This window comes from Rhopilema esculentum, chromosome 20 (genome assembly GCF_057945365.1).
Source record: "Rhopilema esculentum isolate cy_ngs chromosome 20, ASM5794536v1, whole genome shotgun sequence".
In the NCBI taxonomy this organism is placed as follows: Eukaryota; Metazoa; Cnidaria; class Scyphozoa; order Rhizostomeae; family Rhizostomatidae; genus Rhopilema; species Rhopilema esculentum.
Genome location: NC_142834.1, coordinates 11,794,584 through 11,812,855, shown reverse-complemented (window position 1 = coordinate 11,812,855; position 18,272 = coordinate 11,794,584). Strand labels below are relative to the sequence as shown.

At 36.2% G+C, this 18,272-nt stretch overlaps 1 protein-coding gene across 3 annotated transcripts in view; it reads left to right on the top strand.

The window, feature by feature from the left end:
* The window catches only part of LOC135687712 (A disintegrin and metalloproteinase with thrombospondin motifs 6), an 82,961-nt gene that overhangs the window by 8,906 nt on the left and 55,783 nt on the right, over positions 1-18,272 (top strand). Inside the window, exons 2-3 of one of the 3 annotated variants that reach the window (XM_089114599.1) lie at positions 4,287-4,372; positions 12,159-12,240. The gene's annotated coding sequence lies outside the window, so the exon portion shown is untranslated. Of the gene's footprint in view, positions 1-4,286; positions 4,373-12,137; positions 12,241-16,672; positions 16,844-18,272 lie in introns of those variants that run through there. The other 2 variants (XM_089114598.1, XM_089114600.1) reach the window with 2 other exon arrangements.

The following is an 18,272-nucleotide window of genomic DNA, read 5'->3' as shown; positions in this document are numbered from 1 at the left end:
AGATTTTACAGTTGATTATTCCATTACCGAAATACATACTTTACATACGGAAACCTTAGACTGTTTCCTTGGAATTTTTTCTCTGAATGTAACCTCTTTAGATGTAACAAATTCTTATCATGAAACATATGATCAAATGATCAAATGAAGGCATCATCATTTAGTATCGTATGATCAAATGAAAGCATCATCATTTTTGGGACTACCAAATCTGTCATTTTTCAATTTTCATTTAGTTTTATGTGAAAGTTGATTCTGGACAAAAATCCTTGAGCCAATAGGATTCACAAACTGAAAATGAAGAGTAGGATTTTCAATGAAATTTAGCAGGCACAAGAACACTATTTTAGGGACTTTTGATCAAATCACAGACTAAGCTTACGAAAGCACAGAGAATGAATCAATTATTCTGATGTTTTTTTCTTTTAAAGTGTCAATATTTCATGGTTTGGTTTTAAAGTACTCATGATTATGTGGTAGTTCATGTATTACGAAGTGATCTCAAGACTATCATAACAGTGTTCATTCTCAATTTCTCTTAGATATCGCTAAAGCTATAGGTTTCAGTGAATTGTACACGCCATAAGCTTAAATGAATTGGTTTTGTTATCTTTTAACTTCATTTCTCAGTCATTGATTGTATCTGCCTGTGGCGTTATTCAGTATGGGATTTACTACAGTTTCATTTAAGGTAGCTCTGGGTGGTCAGGATTTCATTTTCTACCAACTTGTGATAAAAAGGTTCCCTTCTGTGGCAAAATAGAAGCTTTCCCTTATCAAAATTACCTTCTGCTTAATTAATGAAAGCAACTTGAGCATATAATGGCAATTAATCTAATTTATATTGTATTGTGGTATTCCCTTTTTTCTCTTTCCAAATTTCATTGCAAAACATGCTTACGTTTTTCTGATTGGCCTATTTCGATCCATAACTGGATATATATAATTTTCGTCTTGTGCTTTCGTACCCATTTTCTGATGTTTCAAACTCTGATAATTGTCAGACAAAAAAGCTTTTAATATGTTGTAAAATGTTAAAAGATATTTTCAAATTTTGTAACGCCAACAAATTGTTTGCATGGTTAAATACATTAAACTTGTTTTTTACATTTGTTCTCTGATGTTTTCCCTATCATGCGTCTAAGATTAACATCAAGCAACTCTAAAATACGACATATTTCACAAGCTGACAGATTTTGGATGCAAGCACACGTTCTTCAAGACAAACGGCTCTTTATTTTCCTATCCGCTTTCCATCGATAATATGTCATCATTTCTTACAGTGAAATTGAAAAAGATGTTTTGTAATATGTTTTTGGGATTGTGGCACGTTAACTTGCAGTATGGGGGCAGCTAGGGCAATCGCCCAGGGCCAAGCAGTGGATCGTGAGCCCATTCAGCCAGCTTGCACATCATTTTAGAAACCTTTTTCAAATTCTCAAAAATTACAAACGTATATAAATATTTGTTCATATGTAACAAACAAATCATAGAGTTGAGTTATGCAAAATACATATAGGAGCCCTGTTGATACGTTGGCTTGGCTTCTTACCCTTTTGAAATAATTGTCAGATGAAGGGGTCATATTCGTTTCTGTTGATGCCAGTGAGGTCAATGGAGGCTGCATTTAACTGAATACAGGAAACTCCAGTGGTATGGTATGGAAAGAAAATGTTTAAGTTTTAATTAGCTTGTGACAAAATGAATGAGCAAATCCTTTTTGCTACCATCAACAAAGCTAAACATTTTTCGTTTGCAGCAAAGAGACATCAAACGGTGTTTAGAACAAGGGGGTTTAAGATAAGCAAGACCATTGATGGCACTTCAGTACGGTGCGCACGCAACAACAAAGTCTTGTTTAGCAACATCTAATTGTGGTCAAACTTGAAATCATGTTTGTGAATAGCGCATTTCAGTGAGGTGGTCCGAGAGAATTAATAAAACGCTAATGAGTGTTTGCGTTTGAAATAAAAATTTCAATCGGTTTCTCTCTGTCGCTAGATATTTTTATGTTAAAATCCTCACTTGAAGTTATGTTTTGTTTTTCATTTCTACATCTAAATGTTATTTTCTTAAATATTGGAAACAGGAAAATTATATTTTTTATCATCCTCACAAAATGTGCCATCATTATCAGTTAGGGGCGATAAATGTGACCAGTTGGGGCGAAGAATGCATAAACTGGTCAACCACGCAGCATTGTAGCCCCTGAGCGCAGCATTGTAGCAACCATGCAGCATTGTAGCGACACGTTTGCGCGGTAGATGCTTAGTTGGCACAACCCCTAGTTTTGGATACATGTCAAAATTGAAAGTTAAGCAAGTTGGGCAAAAATTCCAAACTCGGGAAAGATCTGCTATAAATTCACCACATTAGGTACCAGAGCCTCAGAGCCTCATGAACCCGGGAATAAAGTATTGTAGACAACTGCAGTGGCAAAGAATGGACCATTTTCCATGTTTCCAGTTCCTATGTTCCAAGTTTCTATGTTTCTATATTTCTGAGACTAAATTATGGAGACTCTTGTACCCGGGGTACAACATTACCAAGCATTCCCAGTTTATCATCATGCAAAATAACATAGGATGTTTATTATTGAAGAATCACCCTTTGGTGCAACGTCATTGGTCCGCCCCAATCACAGATATGCGAAGAGTATAACTTGTTATAGAGTATGAGAGATATAGAGCCATTATGTGAAAAAAGACAATAAGTAGCTTGAGTCGAGTCCAGCATGTTTTGTTGTTCACATTTGTGTTGCTGTTCAATATTCTGTAAGTCACGTTTTATGTAAGTTGAGATGGGCATGCATAAACCTAGAAAAATTTCTGAAAGTTATGTGCAAAGTTAATCTTCAGTAATCAGAGTTCAATCAATTCTCAATCCAAATTTGACGCCAGCGTGACTGGGCTCTTAACAGGATATTGTAACAAACCCTTATATCTGTTGATAACGTGATAATTCAGCGGCGGAAATTCAGGCTTTCGCTTGGGGGAGGGGTGGGGGGGGGGTGGGGTTCAGGCCCATGATTTTCCGTCAAGTTAACATCTTCGATGGGCTTTTGGCCGCTTTCAGCAGGTTAAACCTTTTTCAATTACCCGATGAAAGCCTGAAATTTCCGATGAGAAAACTGATTGGGGGAGGGGGGGGGGGGTAATGTATCCTGCTTTCATTTGACCCTCCGATTTTGGATAGCTTATTTTTACCCCTGATTGAGCCATCCTTCTCTATATGAATCAAGAAATGCTAACTGCTGCAAATTTTGACTTGCAAGCAGCTTGCATCTACAGACAATGTGTCCATATATTGCACCCATAATCGTTACAGACAATGTGTCCATATATGGCAATTGCACCCATGATCGTTAAGACATCGGACAAAGTCTGCGCTTCTGCAATTTGATTGGTTTAGACCAAGCTACATGTACTTTAATTGATTCAAGCACCACAGAGCGTTGAGAAAGGTGGAGAGTCTAAAAATGGTGGGGGAGGGGCTAAAACCGAATAAAAATGGCTTGACTGATGATTCATTGGTATCTTTTTAATATTTTACCAAAAAGTTGGGGGGGGCTAAAGCCTCCCAGCCCCCCTTCTCCGCAGTTCCTGGATTGGTTAAGAACGAGCTACACATCCTTTAAGCTGCTTGTAAGAAACATTGCTTTTGCTTAAACAGCCATTTTCACCTAGTTTCAATCTTTTAATCAAAATGTCTAGTAAATGTAATTTTTAGGAGTTTTGTGAGAATACCTCCTCTCACTCCAGCCTTTGTGTTTTATTATCTGAGCCACCTCCTCCTTCCCTTGAATATTTCTACTTAATCAGTCCTGTTTTTCTCTCTGTTTCATCATACTTCCAGCTCGGGGCTATTTGGCTCGGTGCTTTAATTTTCAGATTGCTTCAAGGTTTATCCAAAAAATAATTATCTGCTTAGTTTGCCACCAAATTTGTCAAGATCCCGACAACCCAATTCCGACAACGTGTTTTGAAAGATATCAGCTATTTCATTATAAACGTGAAAAGTTTTTATCCAGAAATGATTAATTTTCCTCTAAGATCAAAGTCTTTGGAGATTTGTAATTTGGTTTACGACATAAACCTTTCATAATGACTGATTTCATAATGAATAAGAAATGAGTGATTTTCTTTTTGAAGGTCGGTGTAGATTCTTTTTTAAATGATAAATGTTTCGAATTTCACCATTTTCCAATGGCTAAGGGGTGCTAATTCAACCCTTCTCTCTCGTTACGGCGTTTGCGGAGTGTTAAGCTTGGTTTTCTTGCATTGCAGATCAACGAAGGTCACAGTTAGATCACGTTAGAAAGGGATCGGTCAGGCGGTCACTGTATTGCATCTTCAAAGGTACAAGCAAAAAGGTACGTTCCAGGACAAATTACTAATAAAATGTAACTTTTCTAAAATCTCACAGGAGAAACATCTGGGGTTCATTTTGTGGCTGTTTTTCACTGGTAAGATCCTCTGACATGTCTTTTCTATCGTCTTCTAATTATCATTATGAACATTATGAACCAAAATCTTTTCGAAATACGTGGGCTAAGACAAGCAAGGGCGGATCCAGAGCAAATTTGAAGGAAGGGTAGTTGGTAGAGGGGGCGCTGTAAAATTTTCAGAAATTCACGACGAGTGTACGCTGTATACAACAATTTCAGTCCCTAACTGCTGACAGAAGGCTCTCCATTCACTTTGTAAGGGACTTTTCACAATAATTGTTGTATAATTTGAGGTAATCTTTGAATTAAATAAATCTATAAGTCTTTTTCACCTGATTCTCATTCTTAAAAAAGGGCGCACAGTTTCCAAAAAGGGGAGCCAGACTTGCTTCAACTCGGTGAGGAAGAGGCAACCGCACCTAGTTGCCCACCCGCTTAAATCCGCCAATCAAGAAAAGTACCGTAAATCCTCGAATAAGCCCCTCAGGGGCCTATTTATTTTTGATATTTTTGGATGGGGGCTTATGCGAGGGGGGCTTATCCGAGGGGGGCTTATAGAATCATTGTTGACATTAAGAAGACATTATTAAAAGACCTCGTTTATTTTAGTAGAAATTTCTTTATGAGCATTTAATGAATTACTACCAAAAGTATGAATTTGTTGTGGTAATTAAATAAAACGCAATAGGCGGCCTCAGATGGCAAAAGTCATCAAATTGAGGGGTCCAATTTGAGAATTTACGGTAGCAGTAGGGGCTTATTCAAGGGGGGGGGGGGCTTTATGAAAGGGGGGCCAATTCGAGGATTTACGGTACGTTAAATCAGGTATAATTTTTGCTTAATGGGTATAATTATTGTTACGATTTATATAAGGTGTGTATAAATACCATTTGTGAGTGCAAAGCTAGGAACAATTCTGATGCAACATTATTGTGATGTCATCATTGAGAAGATGGTATCCCAGTTTCCAAGTGTTACCATTTCAACATCGAACTACCTATTTCTGCGTTTTAAAGTGCCATTTCTGCATGACTTTTCCAATCTTACCTCTCTATGTGAAACTTTTGTCTACTTGCTGGTTTTGTGTATGTGGGTAAGCGCTTGAAAAGCTTGCTGATCAAAATAAAGAAGGGTGAGAATTGACAGCTGTAAGAAGTTTTCGCCCTGAGAAACTTGAAAGGCCTCAAAAACCCATCCTATTTCAAAGAAAATTTTATTATTTTTTATGCCAGGGCCGCCGAGAGAGAGCAAGGAGACAAATTGCCCCTGGTCCTCGAGGTGTAGGGGTAAAGTAATGAATTTCGTTTTAAAATAGAATTAATAAAAACTAACAAAATAATGCTAAGTTTATCTAAAAGGCATGGTTGCAAATTTTTTCTGATCTCTTTGCTCGCAGGGGCCTCATCTTCCAGTTTTGCCTCAGGGCCACCAGATTCTCTCGACTAGATTGCGTACGGTACAATATAATATATAGTATAACAAATTATTCATTAATCTTCTATTTGTTCCTGGTACAATTTACTTAATTTCGGGGTTACTAGTTTGAATCGAAGTGGTATTCTATACCAAAAAGAGCAGTAATACAGTACTTTATTTGTTCCGGCACCGAATGAAAGTTATTTGGCAAAAACTCTTGACCCTCACAACTGAAATGTGGTTAAAACTAAGAGGAAGGGATGGAGTTTAAAAACTTTGCAAAACAAACACAGCAGCTTTGAATCATAAATAGCCCTCAGATCCTTTGCCTGGAGTATCACTTATTCAAGTTACTTTCAACTGCATGGTAATGTAGCATTTCTACGAACTAATGGCTTTCCTTCTTAGCTTTTTGAAATGATGAATCACGTCTAATCGCCGGAAACTATCTTCAATCCAATCTTCCCCTCAAGACTTGTATCGCCAGCCTGAGGCTGACTTCTCATATTATCTTGCCTCGTTTCAGCCTAAAGCTATTCGAATTTCATTTGTATCAGTGTTTTTCAAAAAGTTATCTTGTCAAAATCTAGGTTGTCAATGTAAGACAGACGATTCACAAAGGTTTATAGAATCTATTTAAATTTCAATTAGTTTCGATTTTTGGGCTTTTTTATCTTCATGGCTACAACGCTCTGTGGTGCTTGAACCTTTGTAACGCTTGGCGCCATTTTTGATCTGATTATTATGCCAAAAAGTGACGTCAGCTTGGTGCTTGCCAATCATTGCAAAACTCATTGACAAGGATAGCAAAATAGAATCGTTCCTTGATGTAATCCTTGTGGCACTCCAAATTTAAATCGTGTCTTTTGTTGAAATGTTCACATGTTAAATGTTGTAATCTTGACGTAAACAGTTTCAGTACCATAGGATACGTAAAGTCTTTTTAAGGATCTTATATTAATATGGTCAATCATACGTCTAGCAAGTACAGTAGACGTAAGATATTTGCTTCCCACCTATTTCTATCTAAGAAGATCCTATGTCTCCAATTTGGTTAATGAAAACACTAGACAAGCTAATAATGCATTTAGAAATCTTCCATAATATCTTATATTTAACTTCAAATTTGGTTCAACGAATGTGGAAAAGCCTTTTGGCCTAAGTAGTAACTTTGATGTCCACCTTCAGCACAAATACAAAGACTTCTTTTAAGTTTCTTTAGAAGCAGTCTTAACTTCTTATGCTCTTGTAAGTGAAATTAACGGTTTTATTTGCTCATGCTGAAAGGAGTTGTCTGTCTGCATGGATTTAACACTAGATTCCCTGTTATCTTTATTCAATCAGTACATTCGCCAATCATCCTTGTTGTTTCTTTTACTCCTCGGCAAGTCTAAATTGTGATGATTGCTCCTTTCCGAGTGCACGTTAGCTCCTTCGTTTTTTTCCACAGCAAGTTCTTCGCGACTTCTCTTTCTAAGCAACAAAAATACAGGGCCAGACCACCCTGAGATTTGTAACCAAGCTTTCTTAAACACTTGCGGTTCATTATGTCGGATTAATTCTTACCAATTTTCCGAGAAATTCATTAATTATTTTGTTTTCTCACAAAGACATCTATATGTTTTTCATGGAACTGTTGTATTAATGTCTTCAAACAGTCGGTAATATCTACCCTCTTTGAGCAGCCAAAAAATGATCATCTTGTCTCCTAACGAGGAACATTGCTTGATAAATGCAGCTTATATGGAAGGATGTAATTTATGTTTTGTTGCTGTACGAATACTATCGGTAAACGCAAACAGACCAATGCATTTTGAGATAAACTGCGATGGTTGTTGGTTGTGGTGTTTCTGGATTATTTGGTGAGTGTATTGAATTCTCTGTCTGTATGGAATGTTGATTAAAACTAGCCTGATAACCAGCCCATAGATTAATACGGGCTTTTATTAAAAAACTTCAAGTCAGTTTCTTGTAAGCAAGGCAACTTATGATTTTTATATTTGTTTGTAAATTTGAACTTTGACGATTTTATTTGAATTAAAAGCATGTTGAATAAGATCTCTTTGATTTTATCTTTCTTTTTGTAATTTTATTTCCTGGAAATCCATTCACTCAAACAGTGCCACAGTTCGTAGTTTTTCATTAGTTTGGCTTTAAAATTGCTAGTTTGCTGGTTAAATTGTCTGACGTAAGCAGAATGAGGAACAGAGTCATCTTTATCTTTGTCTTAACGGTGAATACCTTCTCTCCACGCCCTAGTTTGGTACGACTTTTGCAAAAGTATTGTGCACATGCCAAAAGTCGAGGGGAAAATCATTCAATGAAAATCGTACATCTTTGGTGGAAATTATCGTACATCTTTGGTGGAAAATATCGTACATCCTGTTGTTGTATCAGAAAATCCCTGGAAATCCTTTTGCTTTCGTTGAAATTGTACGCTTTCTGCAAAAGTGAATTGCTCCTCGCTAAAAATGATCAGTTTTCTCATATAAAAATTGCAATATGCTGTTCTATGTTCAATACCAAGATTTGTTTAGTAGATTAGTTGCCCTTGGGGCTTAGATACCTTGTACATGTAAATGATTGCCAGCACCAGAATGGCTTTTGAGGTGGCCTAAGTTTTAAAATTTGTTTCACCCTTCCATATCCGTCTCATTAGTCTACCAGGTCGTTTATTTTGCCACACATGGTTCAATTTGCTTTTCTGCGAGAGGCGCTTAAATGTCGATAATAGAAGTCGAAGTGATTTGTGCCTTAAAACAAAGTTTTCTTAGGAATCAATTCAAAGATGTTCCCACAGCTTATAAATATAGAAAACCAATTAACTTGTTGGCTTCTGAACGTTCTAATGATATCAATACGTTTTCTAACAATATTTAATTGAAATCGACTTAGCAATTTGTCAAAAGTAGAAAAAGATGACTAAGGTCACAGAGATATTTCGAAATTGGACTTCAGGGTGGTGCTTAAAAGCATTATGAATCTTTTGAGAAAAAATATGTGTAAGCCTACCAAATCAATATGTTCAGGTAACTATTAAATAAATTGGAGAAAGTGCTTTGTTAATACTTTGAATTGCAAAATTTCCAGACAAGAAAGAGACCACCTTAAGAAGACGTCTTAAGGAGGATTACACTTATTTGTGGGTTTAAAGATTGAAGCATGTTAGTGGAAGGCCACCTTAAAACACTATCAAGAAAATAGAATGTAAATGGGTCTTTGTATTTGGATTCCTTTCCCATGAAACTAGTGTAAATGAGGAACTTTTAATATGTACTAATAACCTATGTGAATTCTATGACTCTGCAGATGATATTAGGTTTGTCATGGAGCCAAGAAATGAAGAAACAAACTGGATGGATGCACAATAGAACCTTGCATGCATCTATGCGTCTGCCATAACCCATTCTAGCCATCTTCTTGTACTTATCTTAAAGACTCTTCTTATCAATTCCATAATAGTTAACTCTCCATAACAAACGTGACGTCGTGTCGATGACATCTTCTTTATGAGAACCAGATTGTTTTGTCGTGGCTCAATGTTCTTATTTTTCGGACAATATGAGTCTCTGGTGTTGTCCTCTGGTGGTGTACCACTTAGCAACTGTTGTCCATGATATTCTAAGTTATACGTTTGATTAGCTGATAAAATCTGCTCTGTTTTGTTAACATGAGACTGAATTTTCAAAACGCATCATTTTTCTTCTAATAACTTTTTTATCTCGAGGCTGAGCGTGTTCTTACTTTTTTGGCAAACCGGGCCAGGATGTGTTTATGAAGTATGTTCTTATAAAAGAAGTTTAGAGACAAGAGGGATGGGATAATGTTTAAAATGCTGAATAACCAAAGGGGGTGTCATTTCCACTTTTATAAAAAATCTGCCAGAAAGATCTAGGAAGAATTCACGTTAATGTTTAAACGCAAGCAAAAAGTATTGCACCCATGCCAAAACGCTTTTAAGGGTGGATATTTATAGCGTTTAATTTTGTGAGACATTCATTGGAATTTGGCATCCAATCCAATCGCTAAACTTTGATGCATTGGAATACATTCCACTAAAATCGTCAACCATTATTCAAATACATAAATAGTAACTACTTTAATTACAAACAAAATAATTATCGAATTAATAACTTTTTAATGAACTTTTTAACGAATAACGAATTAATGAACTTTTTAGAGACTTTCGTCGATATAGATTGGTCATACCTATTCCTTTTTTATCACAAGGCCCTATCAGTATTTCTCATGTTAATTTAAATGTCAATAGGAGAAACAGATTTTCTATGTAATATTGCTACTTGTTTTTCAGTTATGCCCAAAAATAGAGAATATGTTATAATCAGCGAATTAATAACTATTAACACCCAGTGAAAGAATGCGACCCAAGTGGCCTCAGCACAAGGCCTTAAAACACGTTTATCAAATTTTCAGATCATCTGTAATTGTCACGTTTTTGAAGCAGCGTTCTCAACCCATTAGAAGCCTTAAACCAAAGACAGCAGTGATGAAAGGTTGATTCCCAAAAAATCAGGCCTTCATAACTTTTTCTTCAAAACTGCAAATGAGGCAAGAAATGGGATATTTTAATGAGTTTTATCATGTCATGAAGTGGTTGTGTATACTTGAAAATAATACGGTTAAAAGGAGATAGATTTTTTGGGTGATTCAGTAAAATGTGATACATGCAGCTTTCAGTAAAGGTCGTGGGAAGATGTTTTCAAAGACTTGCTTAATTCTCAACCCTGTTAATAACAAGATATCTCCCCTTTGTTGTTTCTCTTTATTTTGAATTGTTTTATAGCCTATTTTTGAAATTATTTCTTGTGAATCTCCATTTTGAATTCACCAAGTTCAACGAACCCATGTTAATTCAAGTTTCTTCACACCTTCTCTGTTTGCCATTTTTACATTTTCTGCGAAAAATGCCCTGTCTCACTTTCCTTTACTGCAATACCCTCCAAAGTCTGTCTGTTTGGTTCTTTAAAAGTTTTCTTACCTTTTTGAAAACAAATCAAATATATAAGAGCAAGTTGTTATGTATTATGTTAAATAAGTTTTTGAAAGTTGTCCAGATTGTCAGAGGTGCTGACAAAAAAGTTAGGACACTCGTCTTGTTTTGATCTTGTTTTTCAATTCTACGTTTTGCCAAATAAATACTTTTCTGGACAGATTTTAAAGCTGAGTAAATAGTGCGTAATGGACTGCTTTTGCTCCATTCGATATCGCTGGAGTAACTATAAGCATAGTAAAACATTTACGTATAAATCCTTTTGGAATAAAGAAAAGAAAGTAGCATTTTGACATTAGGCAAATAATCAGTTTCTTTAAGCCGTTGAAGGTGAAATTTGCCCGCCCTCTTATGTCGATAAAGACATTATCTCTATGCCTCTATGATAAAGATAATAGCAAAATTATTCTAAATATCCCAAAAGAATTTTTATATGCAGTCTCTCTGAGATAGGCAAGGCCGATTCTATCTTCAATTACCATACCACCTCCAGCAAGCGTAGCCTAGCTCTGTGAAACGGAGAAAACTGTGCTATTTAAGAGAAAAGAACTTGTAGGAAGTTGGGAAAGAAAGAAAGACAATTTAGTCCCAGACATTTACTTAGTGTTAGAAGTAGGTAGAATGAAGCTCCAAGCAGAATGGTTTACAATTTTTACAGGATGTTTTAAATTATGGTTTTTATACACCTTATGAATTTTGAATTCTGCTTAAATTTTGCTGGTGCTTCTTTTAGTCTTTTCTAATAGGCTTAAAAAAGGTAATTGACTTATAATTAACATTTCATATTAATATAGGAGTATGAAGAAGGAATGAATTAAAGGCAAAAAATAAAAGAAAGATTCTAGATAGAAGTCATACTATCTTATTAATATCTTTTAGAAATTAATTTTTGCTTGGTTCCTTGCCTGTAAATTGGGGACTAGCAACATTCGCTCGTGACCAAAGTGCCTCTTGCTATGGTTGTCAGTTTATTCAGAGCTTACGCTTCCACTTGATCTATCCTCATGATTTAGGATAGGATGACTGCAAAGTTGTTAAGCAAATTTTCCCATCATCATTGTATCAACTAGCTTTTAGTTGTATCAACTAGCTTCTAGTTTCAACTTCAACACATATCTGGAAGTTAATCTGTGAATTACTATCTGTGATTACGACAAAGAAACAAAAGAAATTTTTAAGGATCCTGGCAGACCATCCAGACAACCCACCAGCTCAAATAAGTGAAACGATTTGAAACCACAATCGCATTTCTCTTTCTTGTAGTTTGCTCTGCTCTACTTTCAGCCATTCGCTGAAGTGTACGGCTGCAGATTGGATGGGACTGCTGTGCATCGGTGAATATCAGACAGACTCGATCATATTTGCTGTGAGTAATGCAACATATTTTATCAGATTTTATCTTTAATTCCAAGAGTGTGCAAGATTGCAGTAAAAGGGATGGAGCATTCATTCTAAGGTTTTTTTTCGTCCGATAAATACCCAGATTTTTAAACGTCTGATAATTGTCAAAAAGGACTATGAAGTTGTATAGCGAACTATGGTAATCATTTGACGAAAATTTTGACAGAGCCCTAATGAAGTTGTCTTCCGTTTTTGTAAAAGGATGACTATCCAAAGTTTCACAACCCGATTTCTACACTGCACAACATATGGATTGCATAATCCAAGTTTTGTACTCAGAGAGTCGGTCTGGCATCATTGTTGAAAAGTAGCTAGCAAGCAAAAGGGCCAATGTCTGGTGTTGCCAATGGCTAATTGGAATAATTGAGAGGTTTGAGCAAATAGTCTTAGAGTACCTAAAAGGCTTCTAAAGAACATTCTTTATATGTCCAAAAGGTCACCAAACAACAAAGGCCTCATCTTGGTTCTTTGCGCTACTGGGTGTAGCAAAAAAATTGTTTTTTACATACTGAAGGAAACATATCGATATGTTGAAGTAAAGCAGTGCTATTACTTTTATTGCAGATAAAGGTTTTTGTCCATCTTAAACTTGATTTTAATCTGTTCGAGTTATGACTTTCATGCCTTAATTTACGATTATTTATTTTGTTCAAAATTTGCAGAAATGTTGTGTATAATGTTTCACGAAATTACAAAGCAGAGGTCCTGGGTAGCGATCGATAATTTTCCTTTCAGGTTAGGCCACGCCTTTCACGTAAAGCGTCGCCTAAGATATGAATATCAGATTTTTCATTTAAAAGGAAAGTTAAAAAAGCGTAACGAAATTTGTGATAACATTTTGCAACAGTTGGCTTAGTGCAATCCTACAACGTTATGACACGGAACTGCGGTAAGGGCAAGGGAGGGGGTCTTGGCCTAACAGTTATAAGCAAGGTAGATCTTTAATCGAAGAAGAATCATAAATCTATTGTCCTTTACTTTGAAGTAAAAGACGTTGCCTCTATAATGTAGCGTTATTTCTCGCTTATTTGTTATTTTTAGGAGTTAAGGGTGCGCCAGATTAGGGTACGGTTGCTCCCTAATTTTTCAGTATTTGACTAAATTTGAAGTATAAATGTTTAAGTTTTATGTCCATCAAAGGTATGAATATGTCTGCAACCAGGAACTTTACAAATAGATTTATGCAAACCCATCATGTTCTATTTTTCTTTATTTTGTCTCATTAAGCTACTATGTTCAGACATAATCTTCAGGTTGTTTACATGTTGGTAAACAAACAATTATGGTAAAATTATCTTCCGTGAGAATATTTTGCCACGGGTATCATTGCTTCGCTTCCCCTGTTCCCATAAGATCTAATCTTATAAGGCTGGGCCTTGGTTTTTGTGGAAATTGTGTGATGTTTGGTAAATATAGATAAAAATCAGAATATTTTGACAATTCTGATTAGAGAAATGGCTTTCAAAGAATTTATTACACAACGGTATAAAACAAACAGAAACAATGGCATTTTGAAGCAGGTTGACGAGATGGGCGAGTCAATCTCCAGCTTTGGGTCTGAGGCACCTAGTCCGCGTCACAGAACCTCCTCATAAAAGACTTTCGTTAGCGATGCATGCTGCTAGTATTCCATAAAGGCTGCAAAGTTGTCAGTAACCCAAGGTAATCATCTACGTTTCTTGATCTAATTGTAATAGATCATGCTAATTTTCAAACCATTGAGAAAGGATACTTTTTTAACATTTTCAGTTTTAATTTAATTTTTTTAATTTTTATCTGAACGCAGGTCAATTTAAAGATTTCATCTTTGTGGTTTCAAGTTTGTTGAAAAATTTCCATTAGAAAGTGAAGTGAACACTCTTCGTGATTATTTTTTGTAAGAGCTTGAAGTGGAGTTTGAATGATCGTTTTTGTAAGAACTTGAGTGTTACAGTACTTGATCGGGAGATGAAACCTTCAGTCCTTTGTTTCAAAACAATACTGTCTTAGACCAATCAGTGTTGCAGGGTCATAGCACATGCGCATTAATAACAGTATTCACAGCTGTTCTATCTGGGACCACACAACTCCCCACCAGGGCTTCAAGTTATGCGCATGTGCAATGACCCTGAAACGGGGGCTAGTGCATGTGAGAAAGACGGGCATGATTCATCTCCTTAACAAACACAGCAATGTATCCAAACCGTTTCAAGCAAAGAAAACATAAAAACCGCCCTGTTCAACAACTATTGCGATTTTGAACCATTAGGCCTACTTTCTAAGTTCGAAAGATTCTACCCACGCACACAGATTTTATCCTTTACATATGTTCTATTTCTTTAATTTATGCTATGCCTTTTGTTCTCAAGTCAATTTATAGCGTGGCGTCCTTTTTTCTGAACGAAGCGGATTCTTTTTCAAGATATCAATGATCATGAGCAGAATCTGACTGATACAAGTATTTTCAAGCATGCTTTGCCAAATCAGGGACAGGAAAGATAATAAAATTTCTGTAAAAGTGATACTATCAATGAAGTAAAAGTGTGAGATATAAGCTTTTACTTTATTTTAATTAGCTGTATGTAAAGCATAATTGGAATCACTTGTAAACTTATTTTTTCTCAAAGATTCTACACGCTGCCTCTTTACACGTTGCCTCATTACACGCTGCCTCTTTACACGCTGCCTCTTTACACGCTGCCTCTTTACACGCTGCCTCTTTACACGCTGCCTCTTTACACGCTGCCTCTTTACACGCTGCCTCTTTACACGCTGCCTCTTTACACGCTGCCTCTTTACACGCTGCCTCTTTACACGCTGCCTCTTTACACGATGCCTTTTTACAAGCGGCCTCTCTAAACGTTGCCTCTACACGTTGCCTCTCCACAGGCTTACTATCTTCATGTTGCCCCTTAACACGCTGTCTCTCCACACCACACACTTTCCTTTTACACTCTGCCACCCAAGTTTACGCATTCAAACAGTGTTAAAAATTCACGTAGGATCAACTAAACATGGGCTCCGACAAAGGTTGAAAAGTGGGGGGGGGGGGGGTCCAAGAAAAAATTTAACACCCATAACAAAAGATTTTGAAGGAAAGCTTAACACCCAAAACTCTATTGTTTTGCAAAAAAGTGGGATGGGGAGCAAGGTCCCCGGCCCCCCTTCGTCGGAGGCCCTGCTAAAAGGTTTGAAATATCGAAAAATACTATGATTTCAGCTACTGCTTTAACTTTTGAATTCAAATACATTCTTTGCTTTTGTTTATGGCAATCCATCTTATCGGAAAAATCACCAGAATGATCAATGTTAAGCAGACATAATGCCATTTCACAGACCTCTAATCGTTACTGATTGAGACAAAAATCGAAACGTATACTTGAAAGTGTTTCTATGCATCGAAGGGAACAACTCTCCACAGGAATCTCTCTAGCACCCTTCCTCATCCTTAATCATCTTGCTGCTTCTTCAAAGATCACAAATTCTCCTTTCTATTGGTTTGTGTTCGATAGAAAGCATTCTAGTCCTTCTTTGAGGCCATATATAATAGAAATTTCAGCCCGGGCTGAGTTCAACACGGGCTTGCTAAACCCGTCGCTTGATTCGCTCGGGGTCTACATGAAAAATCTCAACACGGTTGTGATCAGGTCCCGCTATATGTTTTTTTTTACCAATCAAAACCTAAAGAGAAAAACAACTTACTTTATTTGCACCATGCAATGGGGAAGGACATATAGTCATCTGGTCCCGACTGCAGATGGTGCTTACAATTCAACAGAATTACAATAGTCAGTAATAAGTTTGTCTCACATTAGATGTCGGAATCGATCTCACATTAGATGCCGCTATATGTATAAATTGCCTAATTTCTCGTTGATAATTTAAGAAATACAGAAACCAGATGTCGATCAATTAATTGCTTCAATTTCAACACGTCCCGTGCTAGAAGATTTTATCATTTGAATGCCAGTCTCAGTCCGTATGGCAATCCTGGGATGGGGTGAAATGCCGTGCTGAGTTCAGCACGTGTTGAGATTTTGCATTAGTGCCTGGGCTGGAATCTTTTCATGTAAACAGCCTTCAGTTTTTCTCTTTAAAAGGCAATGGACCCACGAATCATTGATCTGCTATCAATAAAAATCATTACTGCATTTATTGAATGCCATTTAACGAGATTTTCTTTGGCTGACAAAGTTTATACGGATGATAAACACTTTAAGCCGGCCACGATTGCGCCTTAAAGTAATGCATATTATTCAATATTAGCAGAAGTTGTTCTTTGTATCAAAGACATGGTATTGCGATGCCTGTACTTGTGGCAATAAAGCCGGATGCATTATTTACGCTCACCTCTAAGCGCCATGTGAAAAATCGATTTAGACGTACATACTATTATATTATCAATGCAATAATTGAATTTGGGTGAATGAGGTGCAGGCAAGGATTCTGTTTTATGAATTTGAACATATGTTTTTGGGTAGTGAAATAACCAAGGTCGAGATGTGTATCAAATATCGAACGTAAGAGCACGAGTAGCAGAAACAACTGAGCTGTTACAACATCCTGATTTACTTGAAATTCATGCGCAAGTAAGTAAGTGCTTAAAGGTTGGTTGTGTGTCTGATCGTTTTCATTATAGAACAAGGTTGTACAACATGTTTTCCAATTTGTATGTTCTCGAATGTTGAGTTGCGCCTAGGCCAATACGACTCTTGATTTGTCCGACGAAGTGTGAAATATATTGTTGCTTTTTTAAAATTATTGTCATAAAAATAATTCATAGCATAAGTTCTCTTGATTTTGATTCCAAATGTATTTAAGGTCTAGCGTAAATTTTTGGCCACAGGGTATAAGTATCTTAAAAATGTTCGTGACTGATACGCATGGGTGATTGTCCTGTGATTATCAAAATTTTTGTTTTGAATTTTATGACTTGATTAAACCTATTCATCAATTTTTATCTATTCATTCATTCATTCATTCATTCATTCATTCATTCATTCATTCATTCATTCATTCATTTATTCATTCATTCATTCATTCATTCATTCATTCATTTATTCATTCATTCATTCATTCATTCATTCATTCATTCATTCATTCATTCGTTAATTCATTCATTCATTCGTTCATTCATTTTTTCATTCATTCATTCGTTCATCCATTCGTCCCTTCGTTCATTCTTTCATCCATTCATTCATTCATCCATTCGTTTCTTCATTCATTCATTCATTCATTCATCCATTCGTTCCTTCATTCATTCATTCATTCATTCATTTATTCATTTATTTATTCATTCGATATTTTTTATGAATTTTGGTTGCAGCCTTCTCGTTATTGTACAATTGTACTTCTGATTAGTGCTTGTTTATCGAGTCTATACACTTTTCTTTTTACAAGAATACGACAAATTTGTCCAGTCTCAGCATTCTCAAGAAATTTTTACTTTTAGCTTGAACACACTCTCAAAGTAGTATAACTTTATCAAATCTGATATGGTTTTGGTGGAACATCACATATCCTCAAATAGAAACTACGCTTTTTGAAAAGTCGAGATATGTCAGTCATACCATTCTTTGTTATGGACATGGCAAAACAGACAACTGGAGGAGGAAAATAAGTCACAAATATGCGAGCTCGGACTGAGCAATATTCTTATAACAATATGATAATCGGATGATTTTGAACATGAATAAACTATATTCAAATAAAAATCAGCTAATGTATCAGCTAAAAAGCAAACTCGTTTTGTTTGGACTGCAGATCCTGCTATCTTCCATTATGACGTGGCAAGAGTGCTAAAAAATGCAAGATCTTTCCGAAGATCATCTTATTCCTTTTTTGTGAAGTAGTAAAGAGGTGGATGGTTTTGAAGACGTTTTTGTTTTCCTATCCAAACGTACAATTTGCAGCAATGTCCATAGATTTGTCTGATATGTTAAAGGTTTCGATTTGCGAAAGTCGCACCCAATCTATCACTAGCCGTTGTTTCGATGTCGTTGACGAACCTTGTGGCGA